General features: G+C 37.0%; 1 protein-coding gene and 1 pseudogene across 7 annotated transcripts in view; one reads left to right on the top strand and one right to left on the bottom strand.

The window, feature by feature from the left end:
• LOC106010546 (kanadaptin pseudogene) overlaps positions 1 to 16,934 on the top strand; it is a 67,873-nt pseudogene extending 50,939 nt beyond the window's left edge.
• Mecom (MDS1 and EVI1 complex locus) overlaps positions 1 to 17,714 on the bottom strand; it is a 582,840-nt gene that overhangs the window by 119,599 nt on the left and 445,527 nt on the right. The window lies entirely within an intron of this gene.

Below are 17,714 nucleotides of genomic sequence, written 5' to 3' on the forward strand. Positions count from 1 at the left end.
CAAATAGGCTTTTACACGAACTTGCATAACACAATATGAATTTCAGAGTTCTTACCTGACTTTCTTTACTGATTCCTTCTCTAGATATTGTAATATCTGAGGGTTTAGATTTAAGCTATCTATTCTTCTCTTCTTAATATGCTACATCCAGTTCTGGGACTTTAGATATCATTTATGATCATGGCTCCAGTTTATATCTTCAGTCTTAGCTTCACTTTTAAGTTTCAGCTCTTTATATTCAGTTACACAGTTGATGTATCCTTATAAATGGTTGATGGCTACCTCAAATTTAGTTTCCTCAATATGGAGCTCTTGAAATACCATCCTCTCCGCCCACTCCTCATGAACACTCTTTTCTCCATCACCTTTATCCCTCCTGTGGCTCTTCCTGTCATCCCTTTTCCCAAGCCAAACACCTAAGAGTTATTCTTGATTTCTCTTTCTTTATATATCTGCATCCACTCCATCAGGAAAGTTTTTTAAGTGTTCCATGTTTATCACATACAGTGTCTAGAAACTGTCCACATTCCTCTCTCCATGCTTCTACCACACTCTTCAATGCATCAGCCTCTCCATTCAGATTCAGAAAATTGGTTTTCCCCACAACAGCCAGCATGGTCTTAACAACATAAATCATATCGTGCCATCCTCCCTGTTATAATTTTCTGACAGCTTTTTACTATATCTAGAATGAAATCCAGAATCTGTATACCACAAACTATACATAACCTACAATATTCTCACACTTACAAGGCAGGGATTACAGTTAACAGTAGTGTCAATGAGCAAAAGGAACTGGGTAAGAAGCAACATGTACTAAACTGCTTGCAAAGGAACAAAACTTACAAGTATGTTAGCTTTTCATTGCTGTGATAAAACACCTCACATGAACAGCTAAAAAGAGGAAGGGTTTGCTTTGACTCAGAGTTTCAGAAGTTTCAGTCCATGGTTGGCTGAATCCATTGCTTTTAGGCTTATGGCAAGCAACAATGTCATGGCAGAGGGTATGAAGAGGCAAAGCTGCTCACCTCATGATAATGAGGAGGCAGTAAAGGTAAGAGATAGCAGGAGAGAAAGGCACTGGCAACCAAATATTGTCCTCAGGGTCATGTCCCCCAATCCAATTCCTTCAGCTAGGCTCACCTCCTCTTTCCATCACCTCCCAACAATGCTGTCAAATTATGATCTCATCAGTGGATTCATCTACTGATGAAGTTAGAACCCTCATAATCTAATCACCTCTCTGGCTCCATCTCTGAACATTGCTGCATCAGGGCTCAAGCCCTCAATACACGAGTCTAGAGAACACTTTATATTTAAACCATAATAACAAGTGACCACTTACATTATCTTTTAAAGCAGTGTGAAGATATAGAAACACAGGCAACAAATGTACACTGGCTTCCTCTACTTTGTAACCTCCATACTGATGATTTTGACCCTCACCTAACCCAGTAACATCAGTGTTTACTCCTTATTTATTATGCTTCTGACTTTTCTCAATGGTCTCAAAATAGAGCAAGCATCTCTTTACCTCAGGGCTTTTGCACCTGCTATTACCATTGACTTCAATGCTCTCCTCTGTGATTTTTAGTCCGTAGCTCCTTCTAACACCCAGGCTTCACTCACATACCCCTTCTCCAGGAACCCTTCCCTGGCCTCCTCCTTTAAAGTAAACCCTCATCCCAACACTCATCCCCAGGCATTGTCACTTATCCCGTTTTGTTTCTTTCTTTGCACTTCTTATTTAGCACTTGCTTATTTTCACCATTACATTTAGCATTACATTAATTTTCACCATAAGAATGGAAGCTCCATGAGGGCAAAGCTAGTCTCTATCTCTTTTGTATTTGACCTGCAGACTTTAGACACATTGTATGTGTTCAAAAAATTGTCCACAGAATGAATGAATCTATATAGTACTGAAAAAATGGGAAACATGCCTGAGAAGGGTAAAATCGGTTTCATTTCAAACTTATAAATTTTCTGGAAGTTCAAAAGTACAAAAAAAGGAAACAAAAAATGTAGAAAGAAATATATGAGAGCTTATTTGATTTTATTGTATTTTGGCCTTTAAAATTTTTTCTTTTTCTTTTTTAGGGAAATGTTTGTCAAGTGTGAAATATTCATCTTTTCCCTCCATTTTCACTCACTCAATTTTCATTCCATTGAGAGAATGTTATGGGGAGTTATTTTCAAATAGACACACAACTAAATAACTCCAAACAGATGAGCCTGAACCAGTTTTAAAGATCGGAGAAGGAAATGCCATAGGTTTTTTAGTGGCTTTAAATTTTTCTTTTTAAACAAACTTAACTGGCCCTAAAGCAGAAAAAAAAAGAGGCAAAGTTATGTTTTTGTAGTCTTTAAAGATTGCCCCAATTTTATGAAAATTTTACCAATAATTCCAACTTATTTTCCTGGAGAAAATGAAGTTTTTATTTGAAAGACAGTCCTAAAACTAGACCAGAAGTTTCCATTTATTTTACCAACTGGGACCCCGACTTGAGCAGTAAACACTTCCTGCTCCCATGGCTGAAGGGCTATATATTATGTGAAATAATTTCTTTAGTCTGTGACTGGAGGAAGAAAAGTGACGTGCCCTTATTTATCTTTTTTAGGGGCTACATGGATTTTAGTGTCCTTGAAAACAAGTGATTGAGAACAAAGAATTAGCAATAATACACAGCTGTATGATACCATTCATCTAAAGATCTCAAAGCATTTCTGAGTGTCTCCACTGCCCCTATCTTTCAATTGCTAAAAACATTTAGGTTGAAGAAAGCAATGCAGCTATATTTGATCTCCTTTGTGGCTTTGTAAAAGCCAACATTTAAAAAATTTAACATGTATGAGTGTCAGTGGGATTAAGCAGGCCTCATTCAGTTTGTAATACCAGCAGCCAAAATCTAAGCTTGGACACAATAGATGCCCGATACATATTCATTTAATTTAATTTAATTTAATTTAATTATATGATTACATCTTTCACATAAGAAATAGAAAAGATATATTTGGAGAGTCACATTGATGTTTATAAACTTAATGAATAGAACCCAAGATCACTACAGTTATTCTTAATTAAAAAAAAACTAATTCTAAGAAACTGTACTTTTCATGAAAACCGTTTTAGTCATAGCTTTTAGAAGTCTTGGTTAGATTTCAGAGGGGAAAAGATTTGTAGTCTTTTATTTCAGCTCTCTTTCTTTAAGGCTTTAAGTCTTCATACTAATAAATCCCACGAGGTAAGTGGTCTACAACAAATTTAAAGAAATGTTGTAGTAGATGATTCTGAAAATATTTCTCTCTAGCTAAATTTTTGATAAATATATTTTCTTTAATTAAAGGTACCAACATTATTATTTTATAGTATAACAAAAGTTTTCCCCATTGAAATAAATGGTTAAAAGTTTGTAAGAAAAAATATTACATATACACGTAATATCTATCGCTATATATATTTTTATATATAGATATAGATATAAATTATCTCTGTAAAAATCAATGCAACATTAAGCTTTAGAGAACTAAATGCTCAGGCTTTTCTTACAGAAAATTTTAAATACAAGGGCAGTGTTTTGAAATTTAGTATTATTTATTGAAGTAGCCGTGGTTGCTTAAATTTAAATTTCATCCCAATTATTTCTTGCACAGTATTTCTCAGATTAAACTCTTCCAAAAATAAAGAAGAAAAAAACTAATGTGAAAGAAGCCTTATGAAGTATTTTCTGGGAGACTCATTCTTTTTTCCTCCTCCTCTTTCCTTTTCTTGAAGAAAGCAGACTGTCTTCTAAAGAAGTGATTTTACATGGTGTGTAAAACCGACCTTGGACAAAAAATGGAACACAAAGATTAATCACTTATGGTGAATTTAAACATGAATCCGTGGAAATCCTCCTTTTCTGGAATCCTGCATTTGTTTTTAAACATTCTGGTAATAAATTGCTGTGAGTTTTTGCCGTATCCTATGTCCTTACTCACCCGGAACAATTGATGCTTGGCACCTATTCAGGGAGGGCTACATACACTTGTAAAAACCAGAGCTAGTTCAGTTTCCCTCTAAGAGCTGTTTAGTGAAGTTATGCTCATTCATTGTTTTTGCTCTCATTATTAAAATTCCTCATTAAACCTGCCTGAATATTGAATGTGATTCCTTTTACCTGATGTGGCAAAATTCATCCTCACTCTGCCTTGGGACCATTTTATAACAAAAGAACAATAGATTTCTTTGCTGGGTAAAGTAAGAGCACTGTGACTAATGCACTTTCATTCCTACAGAAGGCCTAATATTGTTAATTTACAAAATCAGTTCAAGGGAACCACTCTGAAAGCAAACTAGGATCATGCACACAGGTCTCTTCAGAAACCATGCGCCAGCTCTAAGGCTGGCATCTCGCCTTAGCTGGCATCTCACAGTTCTCACTCTTCCAGGCAATTTGGCCCTTGATTTCAAACAAATGCATCCTGAAGGCCTAATGCCAGGAATAGTTTGATATGATTTATGCTTCGTATTTTCTCACAACCCAGAAAATTTTAGAACTAAAAGACATACTTTTTCATTAGTTAGCATTTGCTGTGAGTTGTACGTAAGCCAGAGTTATTTTACTGTCAACTTTAATTTTTCTGGACCACAAATGGAGTTAACTCACAAATGCTTTCACCTCTTGTTTGTTGCACAATAACAGTTTGCTGGCTGCTATCACTGATTCTTAAATTCCAGGTCTGTCTTGTCTACTGGTAGGATGGTGTGGTACTATTCAGTTGCCATTATTGGATGTCAAAATGATCACCATCTAAACTTTTTTCTCAAGAGGTTTGAACCATTCATAGAAATCCTCTCTCACTTCTTCAGAGCTTATGGAATGAAAATATGTTGTGTCGTTTGTAGTGTTCAAGTGGGTCTGACCACTGGCCACTAGGTTGTGAAGTTCTCTGGCTTCCCTCAAGATTGCTTTGTACATCTTTTAACTATTTCTAAAATAAAGAAAAGTGAAGGCACTACTTACCTTAATCAAACCTTTTGAAAAATGTACATGATAGGTTAAAAAGATCAAATATCACTAAATTGACGTTTCAACTTAATGCATTCACACAATATGTTCACTGAAATAGTATTCACGAAAATACTTTTCAAAATTGGAGAAAACCTTATTAAAATTTCATAGTGTATTGATTGTTAAATGAGAGTTCCTCAAACTATCAAAATATTTAAATTTTTCAGGAGAGGTACGCAGATATGCATAATAAAAAGACAGCAAGTGTATCAATAATAACTTGACTTTGTATCTGAAAGCAAAAGTATATTAACCCATCTCCATGTCCACTATTTTTTTTTCGGTACCAGGAATCGAACTGGGGTTCTTGAGCTTGAAGGCCAGGCAGTGGAATCACTGAGCTAAATCCCCGGCCCTCCATGCCCACTATTTATATAAACTAATTAAAACAGAATAAATATATTCCCTATAGCTTAAGTCATAAAATTCCACCTAGGAGTAGCTTAGTCTCTAATAGCTACACAAATACACAGGTGAGGTATGAGGTAGAGCAACTGACTGAACACTCCATGTCCATAGGTTGACCTTGACTTCCTTGCACAGCTCAGTAAGAGGAGGGTGAATGGTCCACTTGGCAGGTAACCAGAGCCGCATACTTCAAAGATGAACTCATGACAAAATGGTGTGAATTTTGACAGCGGAACAAACACCGGCTACCTGGCTCCGTACTTACTTATATTTGAACTCCACAGAGAAGAGAAGTTTCCTACCTCTTGTCTGCATAAGTGAATTACAGCTAGACATGTAGTTAGTACATTCTTGGAGTTTCCTTCAGCTTTTGTAAAACATTTTTGTGGATGCAAGAAGACAATAACAAGAGGAAAGATGCTGACATAAGGTTACATTTTGGGGTTGTAGTAAACTAGAATAGCTAGAGTTCCAAGAGATAAAGGAATTAGAAAAATCTTAAGCATTTTTATAAATTGACAACAATTAACATAATCTTACCACAACTTATATAAAATACTTCAAACAAATATACTGACCCATTATTTAAAAATTATAAAAACATCTAAAATGATTACTTTTGGGGGTGGATCTTCCAATGCTGAACCAACACTGCCATCCCTATAATAAAACCACTTTCTACATACTGCCAGATCTGACTTCTAAGAGTTTGTTTCGTTAAACAAATTTCTATCTATGTTCATACTTTTCTCTTCTATTATCTTTATCCAGTTTTAGGATTAGCACAATGTTGATTTCCTAAAATGAGGGGAGAAGTGTTCCTTCTTTTTTCTGCTTTAAATGTTTGATATAATTTATCAGTTAAAATGTTTATGAGCCTGCTATTGTCATATAGGTAGGTTTTCAAGCTAGGAATATACTTTCTTTAATAGGTGCTATTCAAATTTTATATTTCCTCCAGAGTTAGTTTCATTAATTTGTCTTCTAAGTTACTTCTTAGAAGTTGTCAAATTTATTTCAAAAAAGATTTTTGTAATATGCTTTCTATATCCTTTTAAATTCTGTAAAATCTGTGGTAATGTCTCCTAGATCTTAATATTGTAATTTAAAAAATGTATAACTGATATTGTGTAACAGGAAGAAAAGGCCTAAAAGAGCAGGGGAATTGGCAGGGGTAGGGGAAGGGAAAAAAGGGAAAGGAAAAAATATGAAAAGAGGAAAAAAATGGAAACAAGGTCTTTGCAAATAAGGAAAGGTGGAGGGGTTGAAGGGAGGGCAAGGGAAGGGGAAAAGAAATAAGAACCAAGAGACTCATGTAATGGTACAAGATCCCAATGATGAATGTAACTGTATTTTATACCTAAAATGTACCAATAAAGTTAATGGGGAAAAAATTAAAAAAAATTAAAAAACTATAAAAACATCCACATAGGATTGTTTACCTCACTCATCCACAAACATAATAGGTATTTATGGTTTAGGAGCTTAGAAAATGTCATTATACATTCTAAATTCTTAGTCCTTCAAATTAAATATTATTCTTTAAAAAAAAACTTTAGGGTAATATTAATGCTCATGACCAAAATTTAATCACTGTAATCCTTACAAAACTAAAATTTTAGTAAAACTGTCAGAAGTCTTTGGCACTAGGAAATATATTTTTATGTTGAAGGAAATAAGATTTTTACTATGTACTTTTAAAACAAATTAGGTTTACGACATTTGTGTATTCTGAAAAGTTACATAAAAAGCTATTTAATCAAAATTATCTGACGATTGTGATATGGTAAAAAAAATGTATATAAGAGGAAGCCCTCAACAGAGTACACATGAACAAGATTGTTATTAATTGGCAGTAGAATTTGTTAAATCTTTACAGAAAGGTGGGTGCTAAAATAAGATGTAGTACTAGTGATTTGCCACTGTAATGGAAAGTTCCTTTAGGCTATGATCCCACAATGCCACAATTTGGGTGGGAAATTTATAAGGAAAACAGGAAATGATACCAGGGATCACAAAAGAACACTTCCCTTTGGATTGGAATGAGTATTTTAAAGGCCAGGAAGTGCTATGCACCCACAGTGAGGCAGGGGGAGGCAGAGTGTCTCTCAGATAAAACCCATAACCTGTCTGTCTCAGTCCTGTCTCACACAGGACTTCAAACCTGTGGAATATCTTGCCCAGTGAGGAAATTTTTCTCGTGTGTGTTTAAATACAACCTGTTGAGGTCTGTGTCACTATTAACTTTTATTTTTTAATCATTCTGTATCAGGTGTGTGCAAAAAGTGTTCCCAAATTCAACCTTGGAATTAAGTTTCTCTCTTTTATTACTGCTGTAATTTTATTTTGACAGAGGATGGTGCACCATACTAAAATTTACGGTGACCCTGGGTTTGAGTAGGCAGGCATGAAAATTCAACACAGAATGTTCTCTTTCCACTCATTCCACACCACCCCCTCACCTCACTCAGCACAGGCAGCTGTACATGTGTGCTAGACTTCTGAACTACCTCAAGCTCAAGGTGCGTTGTACCTGCCTAGTCTATGGGGCCCTGGGGCCACTGCTGTGGCCTTTTTGCACAACTGTAAAATTCAGTGGATTATCCTCACTTTGCTATAGAAGTAGCCACTGAAATGACACAGAATCAAGTCAGTTGAAAATAATTTCACAAGAAGAAATTAGCTTTCTATTATTCTGCACACAACAAAACATCAATCTATTTTAGATATTTAAAAGAAATCTTCATAAGGTAACCTTCGCGTTAGGAGATGATTTTATAGCTAACTGTTGTCTTAGTAAAATATTAGAAGGCTTCATACATATTATTAGAAAATTATATATAATATGTAATTATCACACGTAATTATCTTATATAGTTAGAACATAAAATTTACTTACTTCTTTTTTCCAAAATATTACTTTTTCAGTGAGATTTTTCTCTATCTATAATTTCTATCCTCCTACCTGCTGATACTTTGTATTCCTCTTTATTGCTTTATTCTTTTCTTCCTGACACTTTTATATTTTAGAGGACATATTTTTCTTAACTTATTTATTTTCTCTTCTCACCAGTGGAAGACATAGTATAAGAGAGCAGGATTTTTTTCTGTTTTGTTAACTAGGATAGCTCCTAGCTTATAATTGGTCCTCAAAACATATTTTCTGAATTAATCAATGAAGTTAAAAAGGAAATTTATAGAATGACACAATATAGAATAATATTTAATGACATAAATTCTAGAGTCAGATGGTTTGGATTCAAAATCCATTTCTGCCTTTCATTGGTCATATAAGCTTTAAAAAGCTATTTACACTCCCTCCTATTATTCATCTGTAAAATAGGGAAATATTAGAATTGTTTCATAGTGTTGTGAAGATTAATTAGGATAAACCTTATATAGAATGTAGCACTATTTCTGAAACAATATACAATAAATATGAACTAATAATATTAACATCATCATAATGACCATAGTCATCATCCTTGTTATAATTTTATGAGGGTAGCACAATACATGAATAATTGTTTTAAAATGCTTTAGTAAATAATATTTTAGAATAAAATTCACAAATTATTCTGTTTTCTCTTTATATGCTTCTGTTGGCTACACAATCAATAACCCCACTATGAAAAGAATTGCTTCCACCCTCCTCAACTTCTTTTTGTTCAAGTGTTAGAGTGAAGTTCTCAGAAACAGTCCATTCCGCCTTTGACCAGCTTGGGCCCATGAGCTTTCTGTTACCTACACAAGAGCACAGCTTCTGGAGCTGCAAAAAGATATCTCAAAGGAGGTCCAGGGAACCTTCTGGAAGTTACTCTGGTTTGCTTTTAAATGAGTTGAGCTAAGTGATCACTTAGGATTCATCATTATGATTTTTCCCTGCCTTGCTTCTCAGGGAAAGGATAGCAAGAAATAGTTAAGTGGAAAAAAAATCACTTAAATTTCTTGTTTTTATTTATCCATTGTCCATGTATCACTTCATTCATTCATTTATTTTTTTGCTTTGTTCTAAGTTTTTTGAATCTGTACAGAAGACTTTACAAGGATACAAAGATAATTCAGGCTTCAGCTCTCTCACCAGGTAGCTTGGCTTTTCTTTTTATTTGTAATTTTTTCTTTACTTTTATTAGTGCATGTTTGCAGTACATAATGCTTACATTCACTCTAGGAAATTGATATCACATTTCAATTCTTTTTTGTCCCCTAAATATGGTTATCAGTGAGAGGCATACTAGAGGCTGGAATAAAATTTCTTTTGTTGTTTTTTGCCAACCTCACTTTTCTCTAAAAGTTGCTCCAAATTGCACAATCCAAAATGGCAACCACTAGCCACATGTCACTATTTAAATGTGAATAAATTAAAATTACAACTTCCTTTCCTTAGACTGTTAGCCATGTTTCAAGTGCTGAAAAGTCACATGTGTCTAGAGCTTACAGTACAGAACAGCATGATCAGAGAACATGTCCATCACCACAGAAAGTTCTGTGTGGCACTACTGCTCTGTGGGACATGAGGTACTGATGAATTTATAAGTAATGAAGAATTTTCTAGGGTCTAACATTATCTGATCTAAGCTAGCTTATTAAGGCAAACTTAATTGAAATGGCAAGCAATAATCATTAGCAGAGATGCTGAATTAGTTTAAAGGTAGCTATGCTTTTGAAATTAATTCCAAACATTGGCTGCCCTTAGTGCCTTGTTATAGCCTCTCATTCCTGCCATTAGACAACAGTGAACCCCACATATGGTACTCTGACTGGTCACATGATTTTTTAATATCCACATGATGGCACTAAAATGGCCTATTAGATTTACAGTGTCATTAACCTTCCAAAATAAAATGAGCGTCTGCTCTGGCAGGGGAAAAAAAAAGTGTGACTGCTGTTGGGTTTAGGGTAACCAGTCTGTGAGGAAATGCTGACAGGGGTCAGTGTGACATCATCTTTCATTCGGCCCCAAAGCTGTCAGGCCCTCCCCAGATGTCTGAAACGCAGATATAAATTTTCATTATCCAGCAGCAAAGGGCCAGAGGTACACCAAATGAATTTTTTACCAATCAAATTATAGCTAGTTGCCAGATTAAGTGTAAACGCTAATTTTGTGAAGTTTTCTTCTGGTCATTTATCTCCAACTTCACAAAGTAACCTTGCTGAAGCTGAAAAGATTTCTAAATTAAATTATTGTTTTTATAATCTTGTTGTGGACACCACAAAATTGAATAAAAAGAAATTCTATTAATAATGAACGGTGCCTTCTTCCATGGAACAATTAGATTTATTTTACATTTATTTTTAAAGGAAATACAAAGCCAGGGAATACTATGGAATCACAGAAGACATGACTTCACCATTCTAGGCCTCAGTTTCCCTATCTATAAAATGGTGATCTGGTTATGGTGATCACTCATTCTGTAGTATTAAAATGGCTATCAAGATCCATGTTTCTATATGGCAAATTTAATGTCCACAACCTTATATTTTTAAGAGGAAGTTTTGGGATAAAGTAACTCCCTCTTCAAAAATTTGTTAGGGTTATACAAATTCAACTGTATATTTATTGCTTGAAATTAGAACTCATTATTTCTTGGAAATATAGTGACAGCGGTATCGTTTGTCACAGAGTAGTTTGATGCAACAAAGAAATAACAATTATGGGCCGGGGATTTAGCTCACTGGTTTCGCCGCCTGCTGCGCAAGCGCAAGGACCTGAGTTCGATCCCCGGTACCAAAAAAAAAAAAGAAAGAACAATTACATTATATAATAAAACAAATACTGTGTTATCTATAGCAATAATTCTATAGTATCCAATTGCTCAATTCAATAATTTGTACATAGGAAAATGTATTTGTGTTTTACTATGGGTGTCAGAAAGTTCTCTCCTATTACTTAGACTCCGAAGTTCCTCTATCCTTCCTCAAGTTCCAAGCCACTAAATGCAATTCCCATGGCCTTGGATAGAAGGTTCAGTTCCTAGCATAAGAAGTCCAGTATAGAGGATCTGGTAGGAGATGTTGGTAAGGGATGTTTGAGAGGGAAGACACTGAGGGACACCCAGAACTTCTGCCATGTTTAAAAACAGAAGTTCTCAAGAAAGGGAAAACAATGGCTCCAGAAGTTTCTTCTGAGCTCCTGGAAGTAATATTAACTATTATGCTCTAAAATAGATGATAGATGATATAGAGATATACAGAGATAGAGATAGATAGATATCAGTCATACACACACACATCTTGGAGAAAAAGACAAGAGACAAAGACAAAGACCATTTAGATGCCAGGAATAAAACTTTACCCCAAAAGGAGTATGATGGGAAGCTGTCTTGCAGGGCAAAGAGGAGAGTAATGTGAAAGGAGTTAGAAAGCACTAGCTCCTTAGGGTTCATGTCAAGTCTTTCTTTCTCCTTACCACCAGCAGTGCTGCCATCTAAGCCTATATTCTAAGGGTATCTATGGAGAAACAAGGGCTGAGCCATGATGGTGCATGTGAATAAGATATGAGCAGATGGAAATTCAAAGCAATGGCAAGAAGGAGTCAGGCCAAACTTCAGTGACCATCCCACAGTGCAAACCTGAGTAAACTGTTTGGCTTTAAAAGGCTTGAGAGAGACACCGTGGTGTTTTAGTGCTCTCAAAACCCAACCCAAATACATTTAGCAGGCCACTATCATCCATACACAGAAAAGCACCGTTCTGTCTTGAGTCAGTACTTCAGTGGAAAATCATCCTATGTCTCATTTATCATATTCATATCTATCTAATAAACCTCACAGTAAATACAGAGAAGCTTTTGGAGATGGGAAGAAGTCAGAGAAATAACTCTTCAAGCCTCACAAACACTGAGAGGATCCATTATTTATAGTGTGACTTGCTTTTAAAATAGTTGGACAGAGTTAAAAATGTATGGCATTTGTGACCATCCAGGACTGAGAAGCAAGGCAACCAGGCCCAGAGAGAATCAAGAAACCCAGAAAGCCCCGGGCCGTAAAGCCACCCAGCACTTGGCTAACAGTGCAACAATCTGTTGAGTCGAGCATAAATGAAGGATACAAATTAGATTTCCCCTGAAAGCCACAAGATTAAACATTAAGGGGCAAGTTCTTGGCAAAATGTATGTGTGTATTTTCCAAAACCAAGTTTTTTTTAAAAGTCCACAAAATCTGTTGGATATATTGGTCAGTTTTCTCATACTTAAATATGTATTTAACTTACAGGAAAATGATTTTCAGGTAAATCCAAACAGAGATAATATTGAGAAGCCCAATGATTTTAGTGATTTGGAAGGTTTTAAAATGATGTTTAGAGAGAAATAATCTCATCTAGTATCACTATGTAAGTTTTAGCATAGTATCCACCCAGCTACATAGCATTAAGAATACAGAAACTATGGGAAGTTTTCAAAATGTGTCCTAAATGTGAGTGGAGAGATATTTAGGTTTCAATATACCCTCATCTGTATGTTAAGAATCGATGTTGGCTAAGTACAAACTCTGTTTTCTTGGCTGCTTAAAGGTCTTTGCCTGACTTCCATCTTCCAATCAACGGGGATAGAGTAGATCAAAGTGGATGAAAGACAGTCAGGAAAATTGCTTGTGGTTTTTGAAATACATAAGAAAAATCCTTGCTGTTCCAGGGGAAGTGATCTTACCTGCGTCTTCTCTCAAGTGTTCCATAGCAAATTCAAAATAAAGGATTTATACTTCAGGGTACCCTATTCCACATTCTTGCCTAGCATACAGAAATGAAATGTTAGAGGCCTCATCCTATGTCCTTTCCTTGAAGGTTGTGGTAAAAAAAAAAAAAATAACGTATCCTTTAAAGATATAATTTCAAAAAGTATTTGTGAGGTACGCAAATGAAGATTATCCAAAAAACACTATGAGCTCTCATTGTCCCTTTTCATTCAGCTGTTCATTAACTAAGCAAATAATTTCTGAGTACACACTCCGAATCTAGATGGCCAATTACCTCTCTGCTCTCTTTGAGGTATACCCTCCCTCCTTTGCCCTACATTTACTTTTTTCCTTACACTTACTTTTTTAATCCCAGTGCAAGGAGGTAAATGGACATCATGGGTCACCCTGAACCTGGTAAAGGCAACCCTGAACATTATACGTGGTTAATTTCACTGGAACAAGGGGAAGAAGCAGTGTGAGAGTTTCCATATTTTCTATAGTCTCTTGGAGTAGAGCTTTTCTAGTGCTCTACTAGTTATATAAAGATGTGTGAAGATGAATACGAAGTAATTTATGTACTTAAGTGTCATGAATTATATAGATATTTCAATAAACCATTCCTGTAACTTCTCCATATTAGTCCTATATCTGGAACTTATATTTATCAAGTATCTGCTATGAGACAAGGAGGTATTGTTATTTTCTTCATGTTGTAAATGTGGAAATCAAATGACAAGAAATTTAGGTAACTTGTCCAAGATTATAAAACTAACCTGGGGTCTCAACAGAGAGTTGAAACTGTATTTGTTTTCTCTTTAGACATTTAGATAAAATATGAATGTCTTCTCTTTAATCAAAAGATTATAACCGAGTGACGATTTCAAGAAGCCAGCCCTGCTAGGGTCGTCCTCGGCAGTGCGGGGTAAGGCTTCGGCCGTCAGTCCTGCAAACCCTGAGGAGCTGAGGAAGGAATGTCTCATGGCGCTGCCAGATCCCTACTCTGGGGAGCCCAACGTCCTACCGCTTGGGCTGGACGACGGGGAGACGAGGAGTCTCCTGGAGCAGCAGCTGCGTCCCCCCACTGCAGTTTCTTCCCCAGGAGGCCCGGCCCGTGGACCCCAGTACCAAGAGCCTCCGTGGGGCGGCCCAGCCACGGCCCCCTACAGCCTAGAGACACTAAAGGGCGGCACCGTCCTTGGCACCCGTAGCTTGAAAGGAGCGAGTTGCTGCCTTTTCGGGAGGCTGTCGAGCTGCAACACATGCCTGGAGCATCCTTCGGTGTCGTCGCGGTACCGTGCTGCAGCACAGGGCGCCCGACCCAGACGGAGAATGCGACTGCCACGGGCAGGGCTTCTACCTGTGCGATCTGGGAAGTACGCACGGCACTTTTCTCAACAAAACTCGCATCCCACCCCGCACCTGTTGTCGGGTCCACGTCGGACACGTTTTTCGCTTCGGAGGCAGCACTCGGCTCTTCATCCTGCAGGGACCAGAGGAAGACCGAGAGGCAGAATCCGACTTAACAGTAAAGCAGTTGAAGAAACTGAGAAAACAGCAACAAATATTATTGGAGAAAAAGATGCTGGGAGAAGACTCAGATGAAGAGGATATGGATACCCCGGAAAGGAAGGGAAGTGCTAGTGGCCAAGATGATGCCATGGGTTGCACCTGGGGAATGGGTGAAGATGCTGTAGAGGATGAGGCTGAAGAGAATCCCATTGTCTTAGAGTTTCAGCAGGAAAGAGAAGCCTTTTACATAAAGGATCCAAGAAAGGCTCTCCAAGGTTTCTTTGACCGAGAAGAATTAGAATATGAATTTGATGAACAGGGACATAGCACTTGGCTCTGCAGGGTGAGGTTACTGGTGGATGATTCGACCAGGAAACAGCTGGTGGCAGAGACCATTCACTCAGGAAAGAAGAAGGAAGCAATGATCCCGTGCTCCCTGGAAGCTTGTCGGATTCTTGACACTTTGGGATTGCTACAGCAGAAAGCAGGATCTCGGAAGAGGAAAGCCAAGAACTGGGAAGATGAAGGCTTTTATGATAGTGATGATGACACATTCCTCGATCAGATTGGCCTGATTGAGAAGAAGCGTCTGAACTGAATGAAAAAGGCTGGGAAGATTGATGAGAAGCCAGACACCTTTGAATCACTGGTTGCAAAGTTAAATGATGCGGAAAAGGAACTCTGAAATTTCTGAGAGGCTCAAGGCTTCAAGCAAAGCTCTCTCAGAGTCAGCATCTCAGGATTCATTAGATGCATTCATGTCAGAAATTAAATCAGGGGATGCATTAGATGGTGTATCCCAGAAGAAACTTCACCTGAGAACTTTTGAACTGAGGAAAGAACAAGAGATTTAAAGGGTTAATAAAAAGTGTAAAGCCGGAAGATTCCTGAACTAAAAAAGACTGAAAGTCAGACTGCAGATTGAGGAAACAAAGCTAAGAAGCTTACATTGCCTCTTTTTGGTGCCATGAAAGGTGGAAGCAAATTCAAATTAAAAACTGGAACAGTTGGAAAGTTGCCCCCCAAGCGGTCAGAACTCCCCCCAACTCTAATGAGAATGAAGGATGAGCCTGAAGTGGAAGAGGAGGAAGAAGAGGAAGAGGAAGAAGAGAAAGAAAAAGAGGAGCATGAAAAGAAAATGGAGGATGGAAGCAGTGGGCTGCTGCCAGAGATAGAGACAGAGGCAGCAGGACAGGAAATGAGTGCTCCCACAGCTCTCTAAGGAAACAAAAGGCCGTGAAAACATGCCTCAACTCAGCCAAGCAGATCAGAATAAAGGTTATCAAGAGCCTAGTGGGACAGCTTCATCACCAGAGGAGCCCTCAGCATCGAAGAATGAATAAGAGAGCAGCACTGAAGAATTGAAGATAAAGAAAGCTCCTGGTCCAGGCAGATTTTTACCCACACTTTCTTCGAAATATCCTGAAGATGACCCAGACTACTGTGTGTGGGTTCCACCTGAAGGTCAAAGTGAAGATGGCAGAACCCATCTGAATGACAAGCATGGCTATTGATTTCCTCAGACTCCCAAAGGAAGACCTTGTGGACCATGTACGTAGGACATTTTGAATGCTATGTCAAGTTGAGACCAGAGAAGTTCAGATGATCATTTGTAAATTCTGGTAACTGGCCTTTTCTTCCATGCTCTTGGCTGCTTAAATTTGTCTGCCCATCTGATTCTCTTGAGATTTGGGTATTTATGTCTAAAAGGGTTTGTGTATATATGTAAAAAGGAACCACATACTTTGAGAATTAGAAAAGTGAGACAAGTGACCCTATTATAAAATGAGAATACCAAAAAAAAGATTATAACCAATGATGAATAATAGAAAGAGGAATTGGAGATCTCTGGGATTCATTTATAGAGATCTTATACAAAGTGATGAACTGCAAGGAATGTAACCTACTTGTGCTGAATCCTAGAATCATATTAAAAATGACTCTATTTCCCACATTTAAGCAAAGAGAAGTTTTGTTCTGTTGTATACATAGGAGAGGACAGGAGAATCCCTACAGTCATTTGATTTGAGAAATGGTGTTTTTAGACTGCAATGGGAAGCTTTTGTTCCATGTTTAATAAGGTACTAACTTCTTTAGTTGTTGTCCTGTTCATTGTGTCAACTTAAGCAAGTCTTTGTCTGAGCACTGTGGCTTCCTTCCTTAAAGGGATATTTAAACAATCTAGTCAATCACCCTATTTTATCTGATAAAATAGCATATGGAGATGGCTTTCTGGGAGAAGGAGTTTGCAGACCAATATTATATATTATATTTACAGTAATTTACTAATGGCATAAAAGACTAGATTACTTTCACCGAACAACAAAATAAAATTTAAAATTCTTATTGGAAAAATGTCAAAATGAAAATTCTCTTTCTAGTACTTTGATTATAAGATATACTCTGCAATAGAGAGGCAACACATACAAAAAAGTTACAAATTTCATAATTCTTACTTTTTAAATTGTTTCCTGTCCGTTGTAATTTTGCTATGAAAATCCTATTTTGGTATAATTTTCTATTTTTCCTAGACCAGGAATTTATTTGCCAAATGCCCTCTAAGACAAATGCTTCTAACTGAGACATTCTGGACAGATTTTCATTTCCCTGTATCAGACCATAAGAGCTAATAGTATCAGTGTAATTGGGTGTCTGGCTATGGGGACAGAAATGTCATGACCAGGCTCTGACTTCAACTAGTTACCATTACGTGGGACATCTGAGCAAAAACTCTGCCATTCGTGACTGGTAGGTTCAAATTTGGTGCAGGAAATGTATTGGGAGAGATCTGAGTGAAAGAGTCATTGATATGATGCAAAACTGCAAGGCATAGACTAAAACAGATTATTTTGAAAGGCAAGCAAGATTAGAAAAATGGCAATATTTCAAGAAGAGTCACATTCAAGATGCGCTTCCAGAAGTAGAAGTCAATCTATGGGAAGCAGAAGGCAGCACTGCCAAATTTGGGGACTTGTTCAGTGTGAAAGTGAGCCCAAAACAAAGGGTGGGTTGGTGTGGGGCAGTGTCCCAGACGGGAACAATTGTTTTCTCATCTGAGAGTCTCTCC

The sequence above is a fragment of the Heterocephalus glaber genome, unplaced genomic scaffold, assembly GCF_053883595.1.
Source record: "Heterocephalus glaber isolate CG9 unplaced genomic scaffold, H.glaber_assembly_v1.0 deba00001504, whole genome shotgun sequence".
In the NCBI taxonomy this organism is placed as follows: Eukaryota; Metazoa; Chordata; class Mammalia; order Rodentia; family Bathyergidae; genus Heterocephalus; species Heterocephalus glaber.